This window comes from Salmo salar, chromosome 16, assembly GCF_965601325.2.
Source record: "Salmo salar chromosome 16, fSalSal1, whole genome shotgun sequence".
In the NCBI taxonomy this organism is placed as follows: Eukaryota; Metazoa; Chordata; class Actinopteri; order Salmoniformes; family Salmonidae; genus Salmo; species Salmo salar.
In genome coordinates, this window is record NC_138306.1 from 38,106,261 (window position 1) to 38,119,269 (window position 13,009).

A 13,009-nucleotide genomic window follows, 5' to 3' on the forward strand; every position below is an offset into this window, starting at 1 on the left:
TTCAAAAGAAGAACTACAATTCTCAGATCTCCCACTTCCTGGTTGGATTTTTCTCCGTTTTTTGCCTGCCATATGAGTTCTGTTATACTCACAGACATCATTCAAACAGTTTTAGAAACTTCAGAGTGTTTTCTATCCAAATCTACTAACAATATGCAAATATTTGACTCTGGGCCCGAGTATTAGGCCGTTTACTCTGGGCACGCTTTTCATCCGAAATCGAAAATACTGCCCCCTATACCTTGACAGGTTAAACAGATACTCATGGTCCACTCTATCAAAAGCCTTCTCTTGGTCTAGAGAGACCAGTCCAAAGTTCACATTATAAAACCTTGACAAGTCCAACATGTCCTTGATTAAGAACAAGTTGTCCGTGATTGAGCGTCCCTGTAGACAATATGGCTGGTCCTTGTGTACTATAGAGACAAGATGGGACTTCAGTCTGTTAAAACAAGGACCTTGGCAAATATTTTGTAGTCCGCACAGAGCAATGCCACAGGCCTCCAGTTCTTAAGTTCACACAAGTCCCCTTTTTTGGGCAGGAGAGTCAGAGTGGCCAGATGGCAGCTCATCGGCAACTCTCCTATCCTGATGCACTAACGCAACACGGCAATTATTCCCCAGAATTTTGTTAGAAAACTCCACTGGGAGTCCACCGGGAGACATCTGGTTTACGGTCCATGGGACAACATGGGAATGTCCATTTCATCCCTCTGTGCCAGAGAGAGCTTAGGGAAACAAAACCTGAGCACATTTAGGATCACACATTTAGGATCACATTTAGGATCATTCTGCCCTATACAACTCAATATAAAACTCCACAGTCCGCTCCCACATCTCCCCCACCACAGAGGTCACCCGCCCATCCGACAGCCGCAGACAATGTATACCCTTGGCTTCACTGCTCTGTCTTTCCAAACTAAAGAAGAAGGAGCATCCATCTCCTTGAGCATGGAGAAGCTAGCTCTTACAAGTGCTCCCTTTGCTTTAACCTGGAAAAACTGCCCAGGTCCCTACGTAATTCAGCTAAATTAGCCTGGAGGCCTACATTGCCTTGCCCCACCAGCTCTACCTCCACTTCACTGATACTATGCTTGAGTTCCCCCAATACTCTCCTAACCTCTGAGGGTGAGAGAGCTGTATACTGTTGACAGAAAAGCCAAATTCTCACTTTTCTCACATCCCATCATTGACTCAGAGACTCATACTCCTCTCTTCGCTGCCCCCACCTTTCCCAAAAAGTATGGAAACCTGAGAAAAAAGTGGCATCTTATAAGAGCTTTACATTAAACTTCCAATAGGATGCCTGGTGAAATAGACAGCCGAGCCATGGTTATGTGGTGATCCAAAAAAAACAACGGGAGAATGGTAGCACCAAACAGCCTATTGCTCTGATCCCTGGACAAATAAAACCGATCAAGTCGGGCTACACTCACCCTAGCCCCAAATACCTTTACCCATGTACACTGTCTTGTGTTGGGATGTCTAGTTCTCCTACCTGAAGTCTCTCCATAAGAAGTGGGAGAATAGTCAGCAAAGAAAGAGACCAATATCAAAGCTCAAAAAGCCCCAGTGCCAAATAACTATTCATCTAAACAGCATCTGAAAGTAAACCCTTTTGTACGGTTGTGACCCACTTTCTCAACCTAAAACGTTTCCTGGGTGAGAGGACCCCATTCCCCTAATTTTTCATAGTGTGTTGTACTGATCTTACAAACAGATCGCTAAAAAAAGACTCCAAGATTAACCTTTTTCCCTTTAGTCTCATTCAGGAACCTTGACAATTCCCTCACTGTGTACTTTGACCCCTCTGCCTGACTGGCTGTCAGCTCTGGACCCATTGAGGAGGAGTCTGAAAAGAAAGCCTCCTCATCATCCTCTTTCTCTGACTCACCTTCGTCATCTCCATCTCCCATCCTGACCACCTGCCCTTTCTCTCTAGCAGGGGCCTCCCCCCCAGCACCAGGCAAAGGTTCTTTAGTGACTTTGACCACAACAGCCTCCCAGCTCCTTTCTTCACCCCCTTTTTCCTCTTCCGCTTGACACTCTCCTCCACCATCCCTAGTCGCTTGCCCTTCCTCACTATACTCTCCTCATCCACTAGCATAACCTGACTAGGCCCAGACTCATCTACACCACCATCCATAACATGACTAGACCCAGCCTCAGCTACACCACCATCCAGGGACATCCCTAGAGATTCATGGATAGGGAGGCTAAGCCTCTTTTAGTGGGGTCTGGGCATACTCCCAAAGAATTTGTTTTAAAGTCTCCAAAACGTATTTTCATCATGTATTTTTTATAGTAACAACAGGTGTAAAATTGATCAAAATAAGGACATATTTGGTCAAGGTTGGCTAAAAGTATACCTGTCTCATAGTTTGTTAGACACTGATCTAATATGACTTACTTAAATTCTATCCAAGTAAAGAAATTAAAGTCCACTCTGTCCCCATCCTTCCAACACAACAAAAGGCACACAAATGGCTGTACTATCTAGCCAAAATACTTTTTGGATGTTATTTTGAGAGAGAGAGAGAGAAATGTGAAGACATGCAAGTCATATTATACCATTAGAAAAACATATTAATTTAAATTTCACCCTTTTGTTATTTGTTGCTCAAAATTAACCTAATAATTCAGACACATGGAACATCTTAAACAGTATCATCCACAATGGGGCAAAACTAAATTCAACTAATGAGCTAAATAACATTTTAAAAAACTGAAAAATAACTAGGAATAAAATCTGATAAAAAAGTAAGATCCCAAACAAATATTACAACCTATGTTACAGAACTGCTCCTTCTGCTTCTGTCTTTTGATGCTTATTTTGTGGGTGGACGCATCAAAGTGTACCTCCTATTTTTAAAGGTGGCAAAGCAGTCAATAACACTATTGTGGTTTAGTGGCCCAAGCACACCCTCAATGGACATAGCTGCAAAACTTGCAAGCCTTTTCTGACCCATTGTCTTACGCAACTAGGAGTGCAGCCGGCGCAGTGCACTAAAGGAACTTTCACAGGAGCAGCTGCTCACAGGAATTGTGAGGGAAACCTGAATGATTTCCTTCAGGGAAGTAAACATATGATCATCCAGGAGGTTATACACAGCAAGCATATCTTTGAGAGGACATCCAGCCTCTCTTTTCTGGGCAAGGAAGTTTCTGGCCACCAACATCTCTTCTGTTTTAACATCAATGCCGTAGTGCATGGCAAACTCAGTTAAGCATGATGTATCTAGGAAGTTTTTGGAGTTGGGGCTGCATGCCTGTAGCTCACAAACCATACTGTCCAAGGAGGGGAGCAACAACTCTGTTTTCATTGTTTGGGAACATGACAATTCTGTGCCTAAACCCAAGGAGGTCTCCATCACAAAATCTCCCATTTTCCTTTGTTTGCACTTTCTTGCTGCATCTGCCTCTGAAATGTTGTGAATTCCACCGAGTGCTTTGGTTCTGTCATAAAGTTCTGTGGCAAATGCATCTGTGCGTTTGCCTATCAGTGTGTCACATGCAGCTTGTTTGCTGAAACAAGCTTCTGCCAGGTCTAGTCTCTTTCTGGAGGAACTTATGTAGTCCCTCAGTTATAGAAAGAAGGGACTGAAACATCAGTAGCAAATACATGGTGGAGAACTTATGAAGCTTTGCTCTCAGACCAACAGCCATGGGGGATCCAATGGCAGGTATAGCACAATACAAAATAGCAGTTAAAGTGTCCAGCACTGCATTTATGGAATGCAGCTGGCATGCCCAGTGAGTGTTTGAGAGCTGTACAAGTTCAGCTGATGCTATTCCAAATTTGGACTGAGCTTCTTTGAATTTGTGGTGATTAACTAGGGATGTACTGAAAAACAAATACACATTCCCCAAGAAACTGAAAAACTCAGCAGCCTCCGGAATAGCCCTGCAAGTATGACACAACACCAAATTAAGCTCATGAGCATAGCAATGTACATAAATTGCCTCCAGATGCAGCACTCTTAAAACCTGTTTGGGATAGGGGGCAGTATTTTCACGGCCGGATAAAAAACGTACCCGATTTAATCTGGTTACTACTCCTGCCCAGAAACTAGAATATGCATATAATTAGTGGATTTGGATAGAAAACAGTTTCTAAAACTGTTTGAATGGTGTCTGTGAGTATAACAGAACTCATATGGCAGGCCAAAACCTGAGAAGATTCTATACAGGAAGTGCCCTGTCTGACAATTTGTTCTCCTTCTAGGGCATCTCTATCAAAAATACAGCATCTCTGCTGTAACGTGACATTTTCTAAGGCTTTCATTGGCACTCAGAAGGCGCCAGAAAGTGGAATGAGAGCTCTCTAGTCTCTGGGCGAAAAACAACAGGAGTTTTTGTGAGTGGTCCTGCTGAGAACAATGACACTGGAGCGCGCGTGCACGAGACGACTCCATTTTTTTCTTTCAGTGTTTGAACGAATACAACGTCGCCTGGTTGGAATATTATCGCTATTTTACGAGAAAAATAGCATAAAATATTATTTTAAACAGCATTTGACATGCTTCGGAGTACGGTAATGGAATATTTAAAAAAAAATTGTCACGAAATGCGCCGGCGCGTCACCCTTCGGATAGCGACTTGAATGCACGAACAAAACGGAGCTATTTGGATATAACTATGGATTATTTCGAACCAAAACAACATTTGTTGTTGAAGTAGAAGTCCTGGGAGTGCATTCTGACGAAGAACAGCAAAGGTAATCCAATTTTTCTTATAGTAAATCTGTGTTTGGTGAGTGCCAAACTTGGTGGGTGTCAAATTAGCTAGCCGTGATGGCCTATATCTACTCAGAATATTGCAAAATGTGCTTTCACCAAAAAGCGATTTTAAAATCTGACACCGCGATTGCATAAAGGAGTTCTGTATCTATAATTCTTAAAATAATTGTTATGTTTTTTGTCAACGTTTATCGTGAGTAATTTAGTAAATTCACCGGAAGTTTGCGGTGGGTATGCTAGTTCTGAACATCACATGCTAATGTAAAAAGCTGTTTTTGATAGAAATATGAACTTGATTGAACAAAACATGCATGTATTGTATAACATAATGTCCTAGGAGTGTCATCTGATGAAGATCATCAAAGGTTAGTGCTGCATTTAGCTGTGGTTTTGGTTTTTGTGACATATATGCTTGCTTTGAAAATGGCTGTGTGATTATTTTTGGGAGGGTACTGTCCTGACATAATCTAATGTTTTGCTTTCATTGTAAAGCCTTTTTGAAATCGGACAATGTGGTTAGATAAAGGAGAGTCTTGTCTTTAAAATGGTGTAAAATAGTCATATGTTTGAGAAATTGAAGTTTTTGCATTTTTTGGTATTTGTAATTCGCACCACGCTATACCATTGGATATTGGTGAGGCGTTCCGCTAGCGGAACGTCTGTCCCTAACAAATGTGCTTGCACACCTCCTTTGGACCCACTCATGACAGCTGCACCATCATAGGTCTGTGCAATGCACTTTAGGCCTGCTACCCCTCTCATTTGCTATCGAATATGCATCAAATGACTTGATTTCTGCTAGTGCTAGTAAACGCTCCTTAACTGTCCCCTCTGTCACATACCTAACACACAGAGCCAACTGTTCAGACTGCCCATCCCTGGCCTCATCCGCCATAATGGCATATATTCCAGACTTTGACATCTCAGAGACCATGTTGTCCATAATCTCTTGAGCACAGCATTCGATCATGTCATTCTGAGATTCTAGAGAGAGATACGTCATATTTGATGGAGTATTGTACCTTTGCAGAAAAGGGTCAAACTCCTTCAAAAGCTCCATACATTCAAGAAAGTTCCCTCTATTTGTGCTTTCAATAGATTCATCATTGGCACGGAAAGAGTCCCTGTCTTTGTAACGATCGTCGTAGTGATGGGACCAAAATTCAGCGGGAATGTGTATACTCATCTTCTTTTATTTAGAAGGAAACGTGAACACAACAAAATAACAAACAATTGACGAAGACAGTCCTGTAAGGCAACACGCTATACACGGAACAACTACCCACAAACACAGTGACAAAAACCCCTACTTGAATATGACCTCCAATTAGAAGCAATGAAGAACAGCTGCTTCTAATTGAAGGCCAAACCAAAAACCCTGAACATAGAAATAGACTAAATAGACACAGACATAGAAATATACTAACATAGAACATTGCCCAAAAAACCCCGAAACACACTAAACAAACACCCCCTGCCACGCCCTGACCAAACTACAATAACAAACAGAAATAAACCCCAAAACAAAAATAACCCCAAACTAAAGGGAGGGAAGGGAGGGTGGCTACCGTCACCAACAGCTCCCGTGCTACCCCCCCTCCCCAATCCTCCAACTACGGAGGTGGCTCAGGCTCCGGCCTTAGTCCCCAACCTAACCTGTCCACCCTCGCTGAAGGCTCAGGGCTGAGGCGCGTCACTGGAGACCTGGGAGTTCTGGACTGGAGGGCGACTCTGGGCGCTCCGGACTGGAGGGCGACTCTGGGAGCTCCGGACTGGAGGGCGACTCTGGGAGCTCCGGACTGGAGGGCGACTCTGGGAGCTCCGGACTGGAGGGCGACTCTGGCTGCGCCGGTTCTGGACTGTAGGGTGTCTCTGGCTGTGCCGGTTCCGGACTGTAGGGCGACTCTGGCTGCGCCGGTTTCGGACTGTGGGCCGTCTCTGCAGGCTCCGGACTGTGGGCCGTCTCTGCAGGCTCCGGACTGTGGGCCGTCTCTGCAGGCTCCGGACTGTGGGCCGTCTCTGCAGGCTCCGGACTGTGGGCCGTCTCTGCAGGCTCCGGACTGTGGGCCGTCTCTGCAGGCTCCGGACTGTGGGCCGTCTCTGCAGGCTCCGGACTGTGGGCCGTCTCTGCGGGCTCTGGACTGTGGGCCGTCTCTGCAGGCTCCGGACTGTAGGACATCGCCAGAAGCACTGTCGCCGGAAGCTCTGGACGGGGCACTGTCGCCGGAAGCTCTGGATAGGGAACTGTCACCGGAAGCTCTGGACAGGGAACTGTCGTCGGAAGCTCTGGACAGGGAGCTGTCGTCGGAAGCTCTGGACAGGGAACTGTCGTCGGAAGCTCTGGACGGGGAACTGTCACCGGAAGCTCTGGACGGGGAACTGTCGCCGGAAGCTCTGGACGGGGAACTGTAATCGGAAGCTCTGGACGGGCACTGCGCACTGAAGGCCTGATGCGTGGGGCTGGCTTTGGAGGCGGCAGACTATTTACACGCACCACAGGGCTAGCGCGAAGAGCAGGAACAGGACGTACTGGACTGGGCTGACGCACTGCAGGCCTGGTGTGGGGTACTGGCTTTGGAGGCGCCAGACTAGGGACACGCACCTCAAGGCTAGTGCGAGGAGCAGGAACTGGATACACTGGGCCATGAATAAGCACTGGAGGTCTGGAGCGCACAACCTGCACAACCCGTCCTGGCTGGGTTGTAACAGTAGCCCTGCATGGGCGGAGTGCTGGCACAGGGCGAACTGGGCTGTGCAGAGTACTAATGGCTGCCGTGCGTAGAGCAGGCGCAGGGTAGCTGGACCCAGGAGACGCACTGGTGGCCAGATGTATTGTGCCAGCGCACTTCTCCCAGGCTGGATGCCCACTCTAGCACGGCACTTACGGGGGGCTGGTATCGCTTGTAATGGACTGTGCATGCGCATGGGCGAGATCATGCGCACTTCCGCATAGACCGGCGCTCTCACCGCCAAATGCTCCCCATGATAAGCACGGGGAGTTGGCTTAGGGCTCACCCTTGGCCCAGCCAAACTACCCGTGTGCCCCCCCAAAACATTTTTTGGGGGTGCCTCTCGGGTTTCCTTGCCAGCCGTGTCCCCGCATAACGTTCCCGGTCCTCTCCAGTCTTCCTCCATGGTCCTTCTCCAGCTAATATCTCCTCCCAAGTCCATGACTCCTTATACTCCTCTTGCTGCTTCCTCCTCCACTGCTTGGTCCTCTGTTGGTGGGTAGTTCTGTAACGGCTGTTGAATGGAGTAGACCAAGGTGCAGGGTGGTTAGTGCTCATCTTGTAATTTATTAATCAGAGAACACTATAAACAAAGAAACAACACGACAGCCCACAGTTCTGTCAGGTTAGACAACTAAACAGAAATTAACCACCCACAAAACCCAAAGGAAAACAGGCTACCTAAGTATGGCTCCCAATCAGCGACAACGAAGTACAGCAGTCCCTGATTGAGAGCCATACCAGGCCAAAACAAAGAACTACAAAACATAGAAAAAAGGACATAGAATATAATCCCAAAACACACAGAAAAACACCCCCTGCCACGCCCTGACCAAACTACAATAACAAATAACCCCTTTTTCTGGTCAGGACGTGACAGTCTTCCTAACGTTGACCGCAACAATTCTCCTCGGATACTCCCTTCTCTCTGCAATATCACTAGCATGGGCAGATTTTAAAATCTGAGCAATGTTACCATGTCACGGTTGTCGTAGGAATGAACGGACCAAAGTGCAGGGTGTGTGTCATTCCACATTTTATTTATACTGTGAAACTATGCAATACATAAATAAACTTGAATGACAAAAAAAACAAAAACAAACCGTGACGCAGAGGTGAAACAGACACTACTCAAAACAAATCTCCCACAAACCCAGGTGGAAAATAACCCTACTTAAGTATGATCTCCAATTAGAGACAACGAGGACCAGCTGCCTCTAATTGGAGATGATCCCAAACAAAACCAACATAGAAATACAAAACTAGAACATAAACATAGAAATACAAAACATAGAAAAACGCCCCCTGTCACGCCCTGACCTACTCTACCATAGAAAATAACATCTTACTATGGTCAGGACGTGACAGTACCCCCCCCCAAAGGTGCGGACTCCAACCGCACCTAAACAAAAACACAACAACCCCCCCCTCCAAAAAACAAAACAAAAGGGAGGGTAGGGTGGGTAACTACTGTCTATGGCGGCTCTGGTGCAGTACACATAACCTTCTTATCCCGCAGATCGTCCTACAGAGGAGGCGGCTCTGGTTCGGGGCGTAACCCCCGCTCCGCCCGCTGATCCTTCTGCTTCTGTGTCACCGGACCGTGGATCATCGCCGGAGGCTCTGGGCTGTAGGCCACCGCTGGAGTTTCCAGACTGCAGGCCGTCTCAGGAAGTTCCGGACTGCAGGCCGTTGCTGCGGGATCCATGCCATGGATCATCACTGCAGGCTCCGCGCCATGGATCACCACTGGAGGCTTTGTGCCATGGATCATCCCTACAGGCTCCGGGCCATGGATTATCCCTACAGGCTTCTTGCCATGGATTATCCCTACAGGCTCCGGGCCATGGATCATCCCTACAGGCTTTGTGCCATGGATCATCACTAGAGGCTTCGGACCATGGATCATCACTGGAGGCTTCTTACGTGGAGCCGGAACAGGTCTCACCGGACTGGGAACGTCGCTGGAGGCTCCGGACTGGGGGACGTCGCCGGAAGCTCTGGACTGGGAACTGTCGCCGGAAGCTCTGGACTGGGAAGATTCACTGGAGGCCTGATGCGTGGAGCTGGCGCAGGTGGTGCCAGACTGGTAACACGCACCTCAGGGCATGTGCGAGGAGCAGGAACAGGACACACCGGACTGGGCAGGCGCACTAGAGACCTGATGCATGGGGCTGGCACAGGTGGCGCCAGACTGATGACACGCACCTCACGGTAAGCACGAGGAGTTGGCTCAGGTCTCCAACCTGACTCTGCCAATCTCCCCATGTGCCACCCCACATTTTTGGTGGCGGGCTGCCTCTCGTGCTTCCCTTGTTGCCGCACTCTCGCTGCCTCCACCTGTTCCCATGGGAGGCGCTTTTCTCCTGCCCCTAAATCCTCCAAAGCCCTGGATATACTCCTCCTTATCTCCTTAATAGTCCACTGGTCCATAACACGCTGCTTGGTCCTTTGGTGGTGGGAGATTCTGTCACGGTTGTCATAGGAATGAGCGGACCAAAGTGCAGCGTGTGTGTCGTTCCACATTTTATTTATACTGTGAAACTATTCAATACATAAATACATTTGTATGACAGACAAAACAAAAAGAAACGTGACGCAGAGGTGAAACAGACACTACTCAAAACTAATCTCCCACAAACCCAGGTGGAAAAGAAACCCTACTTAGGTATGAGCTCCAATTAGAGACAACGAGGACCAGCTGCCTCTAATTGGAGATCATCCCAAACAAAACCAACATAGAAATACAAAACTAGAACATGAACATAGAGACACAAAACATAGAAAAACACCCCCTGTCACGACCTGACCCACTCTACCATAGAAAATAACATCTTACTATGGTCAGGATGTGACATACCATGACTGCTAGTTGCTTGGTAGCTTTGCCATGCCACAACACTGTCTCTGTGTGTTTGTGCCATTTCATGTTTACCGAAAAGAAACAAAGCTTTTTTCCAATTTTTGCAGCTATTACTGACAAAATCATCAAATGTAATGTTTTTGCCAAAAACTGTAAATGGAAAGCAGAAAGCTGTGTTTCTGTGGACAGAGTACACTACCCAATTGTATTTCTCAAACCAGCAGTGCTGAAATGCCCTTTTCTGTGTAGCAAAACTTTCGTGTGGGTAGCTATTCAGCTTCACTTGTCTGGGTCCAGTGTCTTTGTCACCCAAATCGCTCTCATTTCTGGAAGGTGTTGCTGCAGCGGCTTGATTACTTTCTTTCTCTGGATCTGTTTGTTCTCCCTATCTGTCTGGATCTGTTTGTTGTCCCTTCCTCTCTCGATCTGTTTGTTGTCCCTCTCTCTGGATCTGTTCGCTGTTCCTCTCACTCTAGATCTGTTTCTTGTCCCTCTTTCTCTGGGCATGCTTGCTCTCTCTCACTTATACAGCTCGCATGTTTATTTCTGCCTTGCATAGAAGCCTCTCTTTCTGCATGACCCTTTAAGATATCATGAACATCATTTATTTATGCCTAACAAAAGTAAGACATATGCTGTCATATGCTGTACAAATTTAACTGAAAGTTTAAACATCTACTTGCTTTGTATATCACTAACCTTCATCAGACATTCTCCCTCAGCCCTGTCAGCCTCCAGCTTCTTTCCCTCATTCTTGTCTGCTGTGTTTTGACATGTATTGTTATTAAACTCATATGTACAATAACTCAAGGCTTAATAGGTCATTAATCAGTTTAAGTTTTAAGTTGTTTGTTTGAACTGGTAAAATCTTAATTTCTCACCGGATTGGCCTTCGGCAGAGCTGCTGGCACTGCCTCTCTTGAAGAATTTCCATATATCCATCTAACATTAGTCGTTAGCTAGCCTACAGTTGAGAAATTGAGGATAATACAATGACATTGTGCTCAACACTATGTCACCTTTTCCAGACATTACCTACTGATAATTGCTTTGCAATGGCCTACTGAATGAACGCAATTGAGTATTAAAAGATATGTGCATGATGTTACGTCATCTGTCTCATTTATAGCCTGGCACAGATAGCAAAACTACATTAAATACAATGTCAACTAGATATCATCGCCACATAACTTATTCCCCCCTAAAATAGGCCAAGCGACATCCCTGCCACCATCCATAGCATGACTAGACCCAGCCTCATCTACACCACCATCCATAGCATGACTTGACCTAGCCTCATCTACACCACCATCTATAGCATGACTAAACCCAGCCTCTGCTGCCTGCGTCTCATGCCCCCCTGCACATTGACCTCGATTTCCCCCACTGGCGCTTGTACCCTCACCTTGTGAACAGCCTTGATCTGAGCACGCAAAGCTCTTATGCCCTAAATCGCCACACTCAAGCAGCGTACACTATCTGTGCTGGCAAACCCTGCACAGAGCCCCTCCCCATGCCTCACTTTAAAATGCACATTTAACGGTTACTCATTGTTATTCAGAAACATGAACACTTGCCTCTGGAACGAAACAATATGCTTAACGGCATCTGCCTGAAAACCTGCCGACAGTACATGAAACCCGCTAGCAAACTTACCAAATCTATTCAGCTCTTTCTGGATTTGATGATCCGTAATAAACGGAGGCAGATTCTCAACTCCCACCATATTCGAAGGAGTTGAAAGACGAGAAATCGGCACCAACACATTCCTTACAAATATTCCACTAGCAATCAGCTTACCCACCAAATTCACTCTTTTCATGAACACAACCACAGCTTTGTTCATTATGGATGCGAAATGTATAAATTCAGTTCCTACCTGTTTGCTGACCATGAGCAGAACCTCCTCCATCTTAACTCCATTCTAAGAAACACACCTGAATCCATGCGCTAACGATATCGTCTCCTCTGGGCTAGGCTGTGAATCCATCGAGCACAGCACACTTTCCAAACCCCAGGAAACTAAAACTCTGTCCTCTTCCTCCCTAACTTTGAAAACAAACAGTGGGTACCGCTAAACTAACAGTGTGATAACCCTCCACCATAGAAAATCAACATTTTAAGAAATTACCAAGGAAAGAATCAAGAAAATAAGTAAGGACAGAGCCATTCACACGGCCTCTCAACTACAAAACACTCCCAGCATGCACTGAGAAGAGAGAGAGTTCAAGAGAGAGAGAGCAGGCAAGAGAGGAAAGAGAGACAGTACGAGGAAGAGAGACTGATGAAAATATAGAAAGGTAAACAATACCTTGGGGTCTTGGAGCAGTGTCAGTAGTCCTCCTATGCAGGGTGAAGGTATAAACACTGATTGGAGGTCAGTGGAAGGGGGCGTTTAGGATAGCACTTCCTCATCAGCTGGACAGCAGACTCCACCAGAGACTCCAAACCTTTACTGGCCAGGCAGGTCTTTCAAACAACAACAGAAACACACACAGTCACCTCCTAGATTGTTCAAATAAAATAAAATGTTATTTGTCACATGCGCCGAATACAACAGGTGTAGACTTTACAGTGAAAAATGCTTACTTATGAGCCCTTTCCCAACAATGCAGAGTTAAAAAGTAAGAATATTTGGTAATAAAAATAGAAAATAGTAACACAATAAATAACAATAA